This window comes from Aegilops tauschii, chromosome 6 (genome assembly GCF_002575655.3).
Source record: "Aegilops tauschii subsp. strangulata cultivar AL8/78 chromosome 6, Aet v6.0, whole genome shotgun sequence".
NCBI lineage: Eukaryota > Viridiplantae > Streptophyta > Magnoliopsida > Poales > Poaceae > Aegilops > Aegilops tauschii.
This window is the reverse complement of record NC_053040.3, coordinates 409,803,571-409,815,880: the sequence shown is the minus strand read 5'-3', so window position 1 is coordinate 409,815,880 and position 12,310 is coordinate 409,803,571. Positions and strand designations below refer to the sequence as shown.

Sequence of the window (12,310 nt, the reverse complement as noted above, 5' to 3'; positions counted from 1 at the left end):
CCTTAGCTCAAGGGGAATAAGGTGAAGACGCGGTCTTCTGAGTTAAATCTCAGCCTCCCTAACCAGACGTACAGTTGTCACAGCAACTGGAACTGGTCTACCAAATCATTGTCTCCACCAAGCAACTGGTTCTATCTCTCACTTCTCTTTACATTTCAGTTTGTCTTCATGAAGTCATTGCTAGCTTGTCTGATCTGATTGACTTCACTGTGAAGACTATTTCTTGTTTGGTTTCATTCTGTCTTCCATCCTGATCCATACTACCTAGCTGCTGATAGTCTTCATACTTCCACTATATTGTTTACTTGACTATGGCATGTCTAGTGTAGTCTATCTTCCGCTGCATATCAATAGGTTCATTTCTACTTTTTGTCTTCAAAGACCTCGTGTTTTGAAGACTTTCATAAAAATCGCCTATTCACCCCCCTAGTCGATAACTAGCACTTTCAATTGGTATCAGAGCAAGATGCTCCCTTGTTTTGTGTGATTCGGTTTAACCACCTGGAGTTTTAGCTATGTCGACTGCAGAGATAATCAAGGTCTCCGCTGCGTGCCCCATTTTTGATGGTCATGATTATCCCATATGGAAGGCTATGATGAGGAAGCGCCTCCTTGCGATGGACAGTGAGCTTTGGACTGTCACGGAGATTGGTCTCACCGACTTATGCAAGACGGCGCATGCTGACGATATTCAGAAGTACACTCTTCTTGATATCAAGGCGAAGGCTGTTATATGCTCCTTCCTGTCCAGGGACGAGTTCAGGCGCATCATGCAACTATGCAATGCAAAGCTTATATGGGACCGGATCTTTGATGTTTATGAAGAGCATCGAACATGTCAGGACCCCTGGTTCCTCGAATTCAAAGAGTCATTCAAAACGATGACTCCCGAACCCGAGCCATCTTCTCCGACCTACTGCTTCATGGAACATGGTGCCAAGGTAAACTCACGCGATGCTTACTTTCAAACATCCAGTGAAGATGACTCTGAGTGTGAATCCAAACCTAGCTACAAAACACTTGCTAAAATTGCAACTGAACAACAAACTGTTATGGAACATATTCAAAAGTTGCTAGACAAAAGCGATGGCCTATTGGACGCGGAAATGAATCGAACTCAGTCCTTAATTGAAGACATTAAAAATCTTCACGTTAAGTACGAGGAACTTGAAAGTCATCATGAAACTCTCTTAGCTGCTCATGAGAAGCTTTCCTATGATTATCTTCAAAGGAAGCAAGAACTTGAGAATCTGAGAGCGTCTCATGAAGATCTTCAAAAGGAGAATGATTCACTTTGCACTCAACAGATCGGTTCCGCTCAGGAAGACTTTGAGCCACCATGTTTAAAATGTCTTGAGCGTGATAATGTTGTCTCTGTTGCTGAATGTTTGACTGCTGCTACTGTTGCAATATCTTCAACTGCTAATGTGGTAACTAACCCCTCTTCTGAGGATACCACTACTATTGCTGATGAGAATGCCAGGTTGAACACATTACTTGAAACAGGGATGTACAAAAGCCTCAAAGGGCATCAGACAATGTGTGATGTCCTCAAGAAACAGATTCTGAACCGAAACCCTAGGAAAGAGGGTGTTGGGTTCGAGAGGAAAATGAATGTTGATGGTTCATACTGGAAGCCTGAGCAGTACCCCAAAACCACATGGGTTGCTGCAAAGGGACCTTTAGTGGATCCATATACCTTATCTGGCTTCACTTGTGCTAACCCTATTATCATTGATGAATACTTTGATGCAAATTACAAACTGTTTAAGAATCAGAATGGTGAAGTGTTTGCCAGTATATTGGTACTAACTACAGGAATGGACCACCTTTGAAGAAGATCTGGGTGCCCAAGAGTTGTCTTGAGAAGCTTCCTGTGAATGTCATCATGACACCACCTGGGAAGAAGACAAACCCCAGACCAAAGGCTTCAAGTGGTCCAAAGGCTTCATACAGACAAAGGACCCACCAGGGTCACCCTAACGCCAATGTTTTGCAAGGAAACCATACTCAGACTTATGAATATGAGCGTGTTTCATCAAACTGATATGTTCATAAGACCCATAACTTTTCTGCTTATTCTTATGAGTATTATTCACCTCCTGCAAGGCTATTTGCTAGGGCTCCAAAGCCAAAGTTCTCAGATGCTGCACTTAGACTCATTGCTTCTAAGCCACCCCTGAAGATGTGGGTGGTTAAGAAGAATTAACTCTCTTTTGCAGGAAATGGTCTCCAGCCGAAAATCAAAAGCTTCTGACGCTTATGCTTGGGACCTAAAACATCTTGTGGGATGCAAGATAAAATGCAAAAATGGACTTACTATGTATTTCGTCCCAGGATTTCTTGACAATCATCCTATCTACCCTAACAATGATCTGAACTTTGATAATATGCTTGTTCATCAAATGTTTATGCTTCACACTTCTCTTTGTGAAGCCTATCCCCCAAACTGCACTGTAGGGTACAACTCTGAAGGCTACTGAGTGGATTATGGACAGTGGATGCACTAACCACATGACTGGTGATCGAAGTCTTATGATGGATTCAACTCTACGTCCGTCTGACAAAAGTCACATCACATTTGCTGATACTGGTAAAAGCAAGGTATTGGGCCTAGGTAGAGTTGCAATCTCAAAGGATCAGCACATGGATAAAGTGATGATTGTTCAATCACTTGGTTTCAACTTAATGTTTGTCTCAATGCTTTATGAACTGAACATGATTGTGATATTTGGAAAATATCGTTGCCTTGTGCTTATGGAATCTGACAAATCTCTAGTCTTCGAAGGGTATCAAAAAGATGATCTGTATATGGTGGATTTCTCCGCAGGGCCACAGCTGGCCGTATGTCTTCTAGCAAAAGCTTCAGAGTGCTGGCTCTGGCATCAGAGGCTAGGGCATGCGGGAATGAGGAACTTGCACACTCTCGCAAAGAAGAAGCATGTCATAGGCATCGAGGGCATCAAGTTCAAGAAGGATCATCTATGCGGTGCCTGCGAAGCTGGAAAGATGACTAGGGCCAAGCATCCCTCGAAGACAATCATGATGACTACGCGTCTGTTCGAGCTGCTTCACATGGACTTATTTGGCCCTACTCACTACTCTACCCTCACTACCACTGCACGCCTCTATGGTTTTGTCATTGTTGATTATTACTCAAGATATACATGGGTGCACAAAATTGTCTACAAGACTGAAGTGCAGGATGTCTTCAGACGATTCGCCAATCGTGCCATGACCAATTACGGCATCAAGATCAAGCACATCATAAGTGATAACGGCACATAATTCAAGAACATAGGCCTCGACACTTATCTTGATACATTGGGCATCACACATGAGTTCTCTGCTCCATACACACCTCAGCAAAATGGCATCGTGGAGCGCAAAAACAGAACTCTCATTGAGATGGCATGAATGATGCTTGATGAGTACAAGACTCCAAGGAAATTCTGGCCTGAAGCCATTGATACTGCATGCCACATCATCAACCGTGTTTATCTTCACAAGTTCCTAAAGAAGACATCATATGAGCTCCTGACTGGTAAGAAGCCAAACGTTAGCTATTTCAGAGTCTTTGGTGCTAGGTGCTAGATCAAGGATCTGCATCACACATCAAAATTTGCACCGAAAGCACATGAAGGTTTTATGCTTGGCCACGGAAAGGATTCGCACTCCTACAGAGTCTTCAACTTCTTTCACTACAAAGTGGTTGAAACTATGGATGTGCGGTTCAATGAGACTAACGGCTCGCAAAGAGAGCACCTGCCAAATGTGCTAGATGAAGCTACACCAAGTGAATCTACCAAGCTTATGGGTACTGGAGAAATCATAACTTCAGAGGAACAGGCTGAAGAAGAAATCATCATTTCTGCACCTAATCAGCATGAAGACAATGCTCAGCCTAAAGCCAATGCTAAAGACGAAGACAATGACCAGCAAGGGAAAAATCTTCGTCCAGTTCATCCTCGCGTTGCAAACGAAGTCCAGATTGAGAAGATAATTGATAGCATCAATGCACCTGGTCCACTCACTCGTTCTAAAGCAACACAGCTCTAGCAAATTTTTGTGGGCACTTTGCATTTGTCTCTATATCTGAGCCCAAGAAAGTTGATGAAGCCTTCATGGAACCTGAATGGATTCAAGCTATGCAAGAAGAGCTTCAACAGTTTGAACTAAACAATGTATGGGAGCTAGTAAAGCGTCCAGATCCTTGCAAGCACAATATCATAGGCACCAAATGGATCTATCACAGCAAACAAGATGACCATGGTCAGGTTGTCAGAAACAAGGCTCGTCTCATTGCTCAAGGTTACACTCAAGTTGAAGGGATTGACTTTGATGAAACCTTTGCTCCTATGGCTAGGCTTGAAGCCATTCGCATACTTCTAGCCTATGCCAATCACAACAACATTCTTCTGTACCAAATGGATGTAAAGAGTGCCTTCCTCAATGGCAAAATTGAAGAAGAAGTGTATGTTGCACAACCACCTGGCTTTGAAGACCCAAAGCGTCCTGATATGGTATACAAGCTCAACAAGGCAATGTATGGCCTCAAACAAGCCCCTCGAGCTTGGTATGACACACTCAAAGACTTCCTGAAGAGCAAAGGCTTCAAATCTGGTTCCCTAGACCCCACTCTCTTCATGAAGACATATGATGGTGAACTGTTTGTGTGCCAAATCTATGTGGATGACATTATCTTCGGCTGCACTGACAAGAGATACAGTGATGAATTTGGGCATATGATGCAAGAGCAATATTAGTTGTCCATGATGGGTGAGCTGAAATTCTTCCTTGCTCTTCAAATCCGTCAGCAGAGAAATGGCATCTTCATATCACAAGAAAAATACCTCAAAGATTGCCTGAAGAAGTTTGGAATGCATGACTGCAAAGGGTACACGACGCCAATGCCAACCAAAGGCCAATTGGGCCCCGACGACAATGGTAAAGAGTTTGATCAAAAGGTATACCGCTCCATGATTGGTTCTTTGCTCTACTTATGTGCATCTAGGCCTGATATAATGCTTAGTGTTTGCATGTGTGCCCGATTCCAAGCGGCACTAAAGGAATCGCATCACCTAGCTGTGAAGCGAATTCTTCGATATTTGGCTTACACCCCAACACTAGGATTATGGTATCCAAAGGGCTCAGAGTTTGATCTAGTTGGATTCTCATTGCTGATTATGCTGGTGACAAGGTTGATCGCAAGTCCACATCAGGCACATGTCACTTTCTTGGACGATCTCTTGTCTGTTGGTCTTCAAAGAAGCAGAAGTGTGTATCACTCTCCACTGCTGAATTCGAATACATGCTGCTGGATCTTGCTGCGCTCAGCTTCTATGGAAGAAGCAAACTCTCAAGGACTATGGCATCCACCTGAAGCATGTGCAACTCTACTGCGACAATGAAAGCGCCATCAAGATTGCCAACAATCCAGTTCAGCACTCGAAGACAAAGCACATTCAGATTTGTCATCACTTTCTCAGAGATCATGTCATGAAGGAAGACATTGATATCATTCGTGTCAACATTGAAGAGCAATTGGCAGATATCTTCACAAAGCCCTTGGATGAGAAAAGGTTTTGCAAGTTGCGGTGTGAGCTAAATATCTTAGAATCCTCAAATGTCCCGTGATTGGACACACATCCTAACGCTTGTGCATGTTGATGACTTAGATGTGCAACACACGAAGTAACGTATATCCTCAATCAATGAAGACATACACCCTAAGTGTGAATACATTAACGCGGAATTTGACTTCGGAGCGCCATGATAATTGTGCGTCGTGTCTAGGTCTAATACTTCTTATACGGTGGGTAACGCCACCACCAAACTTTTCTGAAGATTTTCATTTGGCGTTATAACTGCATTATCTTCATATTTGGTTTGTCTTCAACATTGATTTGTCCTTTGTCCTCAAGGTTTATCTTCGCAATGTTGATTTGGTCTTTTCTGATATATATATATATATATATATATATATATATATATATATATATATATCTATCTGTGTGTGTGTGTGTTATGTCCTCTACATCATTCACGTATAGCTATGTCTTCAAGCTTGCCATTTTTTGAACTAAGTGAATGTGATCGGACCCTAACCTCTTCTGTGCTTCTTCCTCAATTCTGTCTATCCGGTCATATGCATTCTATTGAAACGTGTCAAATGTCTTCACTACATCCTTGTCAGCTGAAGATAAAGAGACACACATTTAAACCCGCTTTCAATGCTATATCTCTTTTGCCTGAATACCGGAGAAGCCGGGACGACCACCCGACAAACCAGGCATGTGTGGGAACATGGAACAACTTTCAATGAGTTGCATGCATGCCATGTGTCCATCAGATGTGAACTGCCAGGGGCACCTGCGTAATTGCGATGTTGTAGGATCGAAAGTATGTCTAGAGGGGGGTGATTAGACTACTTGACCAATTAAAAATCTAGCCTTTTCCCAATTTTAGTTCTTAGCAGATTTTAGCAACTTAGCACAAGTCAAGCAATCAACCTACACATGCAATTCTAAGAGTATATCAGCGGCAAGTAAAAAAATTGCATATGAAGGTAATGGGAGGAGATTGAGGGAGCAAACGCAATGTTGACACGGAGATTTTTTATCTGTGGTTCCGATAGGTGGTGCTATCATACCTCCACGTTCATGGAGACTTCAACCCATGAAGGGTAACGGTTGCGCGAGTCCACGGAGGGCTCCACCCACGAAGGGTCCACGAAGAAGCAACCTTGTCTATCCCACCATGGCCGTCGCCCACGAAGGACTTGCCTCACTCGGGTAGATCTTCACGAAGTAGGCGATCTCCTTGCCCTTACAAACTCCTTGGTTCAACTCCACCATCTTGACGGAGGCTCCCAAGTGACACCTAGCCAATCTAGGAGACACCACTCTCCAAGAAGTAACAAATGGTGTGTTGATGATGAACTCCTTGCTCTTGTGCTTTAAATGATAGTCTCCCCAACACTCAACTCTATCTCATAGCATTGGATTTGGTGGAAAGATGATTTGAGTGGAAAGCAACTTGGGGAAGGCTAGAGATCAAGATTTATCTGGTTGGAATGGAATATCTTGACCTCAACACAAGTGTAGGTGGTTCTCTCTCAGAAAATGTATATTGGAAGGTGTAAGCATGTTCTGATGGCTCTCTCCACGAATGAAGAGTGGGTGGAGGGGTATATATAGCCTCCACACAAAATGTAACCGTTACACACAATTCACCAAACTCAGTGGGACCGAATCGTTAAACTCAGTCAGACCGATTTAGTTCATAATGTGACCGTTAGGATTTTCGGTGGGACCGACACGTCAACTCGGTGAGACCGATTTCGTTAGGGTTAGGGCATAACGTAATCTCGGTGAGACCAATTACACAAACTCGGTGAGACCGATTTTGGTAATAGTCAAACAGAGAGTTGGTCAGGCAAACTCGGTGGGACCGATTCGCTCATCTCGGTTGGACCGAAACATTACGAAGGGGTGACACAGAGTTTGCATTGCAATCTTGGTGGGACCGATTGCTCATCTCGGTTTGACCGAAACGTTACGAAGGGAAACAGAGAGATTACAATCCCATCTCGGTGAGACCGAGATCCCTATCGGTGAGACCGAAAATACTAGGGTTTCTGGCAGTGGCTATGTCAATTGAACTCGGTGGCGCCGGATAGAAAGTTTGGTGGGGCTGAGTTTGACTTTTGGTTTGGGACATATGTGGATGTGAGAAAGTAGTTGAGGGTTTTTGGAGCATATCACTAAGCACTTTGAGCAAGAAACTCATTAAGCAACACCTCACCCCCTCTTGATATTATTGGCTTTTCCTATGGACTCAATGTGATCTTCGATCACTAAAATGAAAATGTAGAGTCTTGTGCTTTGAGCTTGAGCCAATCCTTTGTCCTTAGCATTTGGGGGGTCCACTTTTCTCATCCATGCCATGCCAATCATTGAGCTTTCCTGAAATGTTTATCTTTAAATAGCATTAGCTCAATGAGCTATATGTTGTTAGGAATTACCAAAACCACCCAGGGATAGTTGCATTTTCAATCTCCCCCTTTTTGGTAATTGATGACAACATATAGATCAAAGCTTCGACAAATGAAAATAAGATTGAAAAACATCGTCGCTTTGAGAAGTATGTGATAAGCAAGAGCTCCCCCTAAATTTGTGCGTTATTTAAAAATTTGCTTTTGAATGCAAATGCACAATCGATTAGGATCATGGGTTACTCTTCCATGTCACATACATCTTGGTGGAGCGCTCAAAATGATAGAAGTTAAAAGCATGCACTCATCACCAAGCAAGTGAATGATCATATAAGGATATAAGAGATGATATCATCCAACAAGCATTAAGGGTAGCATATGATCAAACACATGATCAAACAAGTATCTCACAAGCACACAAAGTATCTCACACAAGCACACAATAAAAAAGTTTCAACCAAAAAAGCAAGAGAGATAAAATGCAACACTCTCTCTCGAAGCCTCTCGAAGCCTATGATCTATACATTTTTCTCCCCCTTTGGCAACAAGTTACCAAAAAGTTCAAAAATGCATAGTGCTAAACGACTCTCAGGCTTGATCTTCGGTAGGTGGTGTAGAGATGACTCCAAGGACAAAAGCTTCTGTTGATGTAGCTGGAGCTGGTGGCACTGAGGCTGTGGCTGCTGGAGCTGATGCTGTAGCTCTAGTATCTGTGACTGGCACTGCAGCAGACCTCTGGCTTCTGGGCACTCTAGCAAAAGCATCTGTAGTAGACTTGCCCTTCTTCTCCTCTGCTTCCTCCTGTAGCTGCTCAACTGCAGTGTGGATCTCAGTTACCTTGACATCCAGATCATAGAACTTCTGCTCAATGATCCTCTCCAAACTTTCCTGGTTTTGAGTCAGGGTGGCCAAGCCCTTCTCAATCCTCAAAGTGGATTGGATCAGATATCCAAGTTGATCTTGCTTGGATTTCAAGAACACTTGAGATGCCTCTTCAATAGTTGGCATCTTTGTAGCTTTCTCTGCCCTTGCCTTCTCTCTCTTCTCATGTGCTTGAGCTGAAGATGGTTCATTCTCATTCATGACAACTGTGTTGTCTTCAAATTCAGGGTAGATGGGCAGGTGCTCCTTGTCTAGTAGATATTTGCGTTTGCCCATCTTGGAGTTGATGAGCTCCTGAATGTGTGGGGCATACCCACAACTTCTCTTCTGATAAGTTGCTGTCCTCTTGATTGTCTCCACAATCAGACTCATGACTTTGAACTTTTGAGGCACATCAAACAAATGTAGCAAGTTGATAGCATGTCCTCTGATCATCTTGTGGTCACCTGACTTGGATAGTAGTGTGTGCCTTAGGATCCAGTTGATGGTTGGTAGACCAGACAACAAGAAGTGGACAGATCCAAACTTATGAGTATCCAAAGCATCATCTGGGATCTCTCTATACATGTTGGCCATCGTGTTGTGGTCTTTCTTCTTTTCATCATAAACATCCAAGTCATCCTCACTTTCTTCTGGAGCATTGATCAACTGAGCCCATTCTTCAATAGAAGATTGGTACCTTGTACCTTCGGACATCCAAATGATCTTTCCATCTGGGTAGAAGTGGGCAGTGGAGTAAAACTGCATGATCAGCTCATCATTCCATGGTGAGCTTCTGGGCAACAAATGTATCAACTCCACATGCCTTGAAGCTGTCATATACACCTGGATAGTGATCTTCATTCTCGTTGATGTACTCCCAGTCAACCCATCTCATGTCACACACTATGGGCTTCTTGTCAAGCAGAATTTTCTCATAAAATCTTGCTATTCCTTAGTGTGAAACCTGTAGTCAACAACAGTTCTCCTCCTGACAGTATATGGATCAGACTGTCTCCATAGTCTCAGTCCTGAATCCTTCATGATTTTCATGTTTTCTGCAACAGGGTGTGCATCATTGTGGTCAGGGATCTTGGGCTTCAGCTTTCTCAAAACAGATGAGTCTTCTTCTTCTTCTTCAGAAGCTTCAGGCACTGGGGCCTTGTTCTTCTCCTCAGCAGGGATGTTCCTGGTGCTTCTCTTTGGTTTTGGGGGTTTCTGAGCTGGAGCAGCAGCCTTGGGAGCAGCTTTGGGCTTAGATGGAGCAGCCCCTGATCTGATTGCATCTCCTATGAGCTTCCGAGTTTTGGGTGCTGGTGCAGCATCCTCTTCCTCTTCCTCTTCTCCTTCAGAATCTTTCATCATTGAGGGCTTGCCAAGAACTCTGGCAGTAGTGGTTCTTGCCCTCTTCTTCTTCTTACCATCACCTGCTGCTTCACCATCATCTGATTCAATGGTGAACTTCATAGTTTCACCTGTGGCAACTTTCTTTGGCTTGGAAGCTTCAGCAGTTGAGGCTTTGGCTTTTGACATTGGAACTCTTCTTGCTGGAGCCTTTGTTTTCATTCCAGGCTTTGTTGCAGCAGCAGTGCTATATTCCTTCTTCAGCACTTTCTTTCTTGAAGTGGCCTCATCCTCAACAGCCACATAATCTTCATCTTCAGAATCTGAGGTTTTGTTCTTCCTTGTCCTGGTAGCTACCTTTGGCAAGTTACTAGGTGTGCTCCTGCTGCCCTCATCATAGCTGCCCGAGGGACTAGTGCCCTCACTCAACTGAACCTACTCTTCTGACTTGTTCTGACTGTCACTTTGATCAGACATTTCTTCAAGCTCACTGACATCAGACCCTGTGAATAGGTTGTAGATGAGGTAGAGTAGATGAGCATCACAAAGTATAGAGGTTTTGCAAAATAATTGAGTCAAAAAGCTTAGTTTTAGTTCTCTACAGAAGTGATCTCGGAGCTACCGAATTGACAGATTCGGTGATAGCGAAGCAACACTTGGAACCTAAACTAGTGAACTCGGTAGAGCCAAGTCACCGTTCGGTGGCACCGAGATTGCTAGGGTTTCACAGAATCCTGAACTCGGTCACACCGATTTGCACGTTTCGGTTAGACAGAGAAGCACATGTGCAATGGCCAAGGCGAAATCGGTGAGACCGATTTCTGCAGTTCGGTCGGTCCGAGATGAGTTCTGTGGAGAGCTAACCCTAAAATTTTCGAATCAAACTAGACCTAAGGAAGTTTTTGCTAGATGGATCAATCTCAATCGTGGCAAGAAACATGGCATTATCCTTGTGCTAGGAACCGGAGTGAAAAAGACAGCACAAGGGGTCGAACACTTACCCTAGAGCGGCGAGTGTTTGCTACGGCGGCAACGACGGAGCAGATTGCCGTTGACGGCAGCGGAGACCAGCGGCGGGAGGTCGCTGGCGGCGAGAAGACGATCCGGAGACCCGAAGAGGCAGAGCAGGTTACGCGTGGGTGAAGGGTTTCGGAAAAATTTCCAAAATTTGACCCGTCGGTATATATAACCTAACCCTGTCGGTGTAACCGAGTGGAACAACTCGGTGGCACCGAGATGCAAAACTACAGGCAGTTACTGCAACTCGGTGTGACCGAAAGGTTCTAATCGGTTGCACCGAGATTGAAAACCTAGATCAACTTAGTGATCTCGGTAGGACCGAAAAGGATGAATCGGTCAGACCGAAATGCACAAAGAGGTTTTGGAAGTTTAAGTCTATGACGAATCGGGGACTCCGAGTGCTCCTCACACAGAGTGGTTCGAATCTGACTTGATCAAACTTTGTGATGTAGCATGAATAGAGTTTGAGACGAGGAAAGCATAGATAGCTAGAGGGAGTTCTTAGGCATTCTTGTCCATCCATTTGGCAAAAGAGAAAAAGCCAAACAATCAAAGCAACAAATGGATGTCCTCGAATGAGAAAAATATGCATTCAACATGCTCACACAATTAAAATGGCAAATGAAATATGTGACAAAGCATGCACAAACACTCTAGCATCTATCAAGCAATTGGCGATGACTAGGTCATCTATATATGAGTATATTGACTTAGGAGTCAAATGAGAACATTTGATCATAGGTCATACTCATCGTTTAAGCACAAGTGGGGTTACCACTTTTACATAAAGCATTGTTGTGCTCACACCATTAGAGTTGCTTTAGCTCAATTGATTAGAGAAAAGCTCCCCCTAGATGTGATATCCCCCCTAAGAGGGATGAACTAACCTTGGGTTTTGTCGATGATGACTTCATGTAGGTGTTGAAGATGTGGATGCTCAAGGTTGATGTAGATCATTCGGAGCGATCCATTGGAATGAGTTGCACTTTCAATACCTACACGGGTTAGTCCCACAAGGAACAAACAAGGATATCCATAGACATAGAGTGATGTATACACAAGATGTTGTCCATGAAAGCATTAGATTAC

The 12,310-nt window shown here is 43.7% G+C and overlaps 1 pseudogene; it reads left to right on the top strand.

Annotated features, from left to right (window-relative positions):
- Positions 1 to 316: 316 nt before the first annotated feature.
- LOC141026126 (uncharacterized) lies at positions 317 to 2,209 on the top strand (annotated as a pseudogene).
- Positions 2,210 to 12,310: the final 10,101 nt, after the last annotated feature.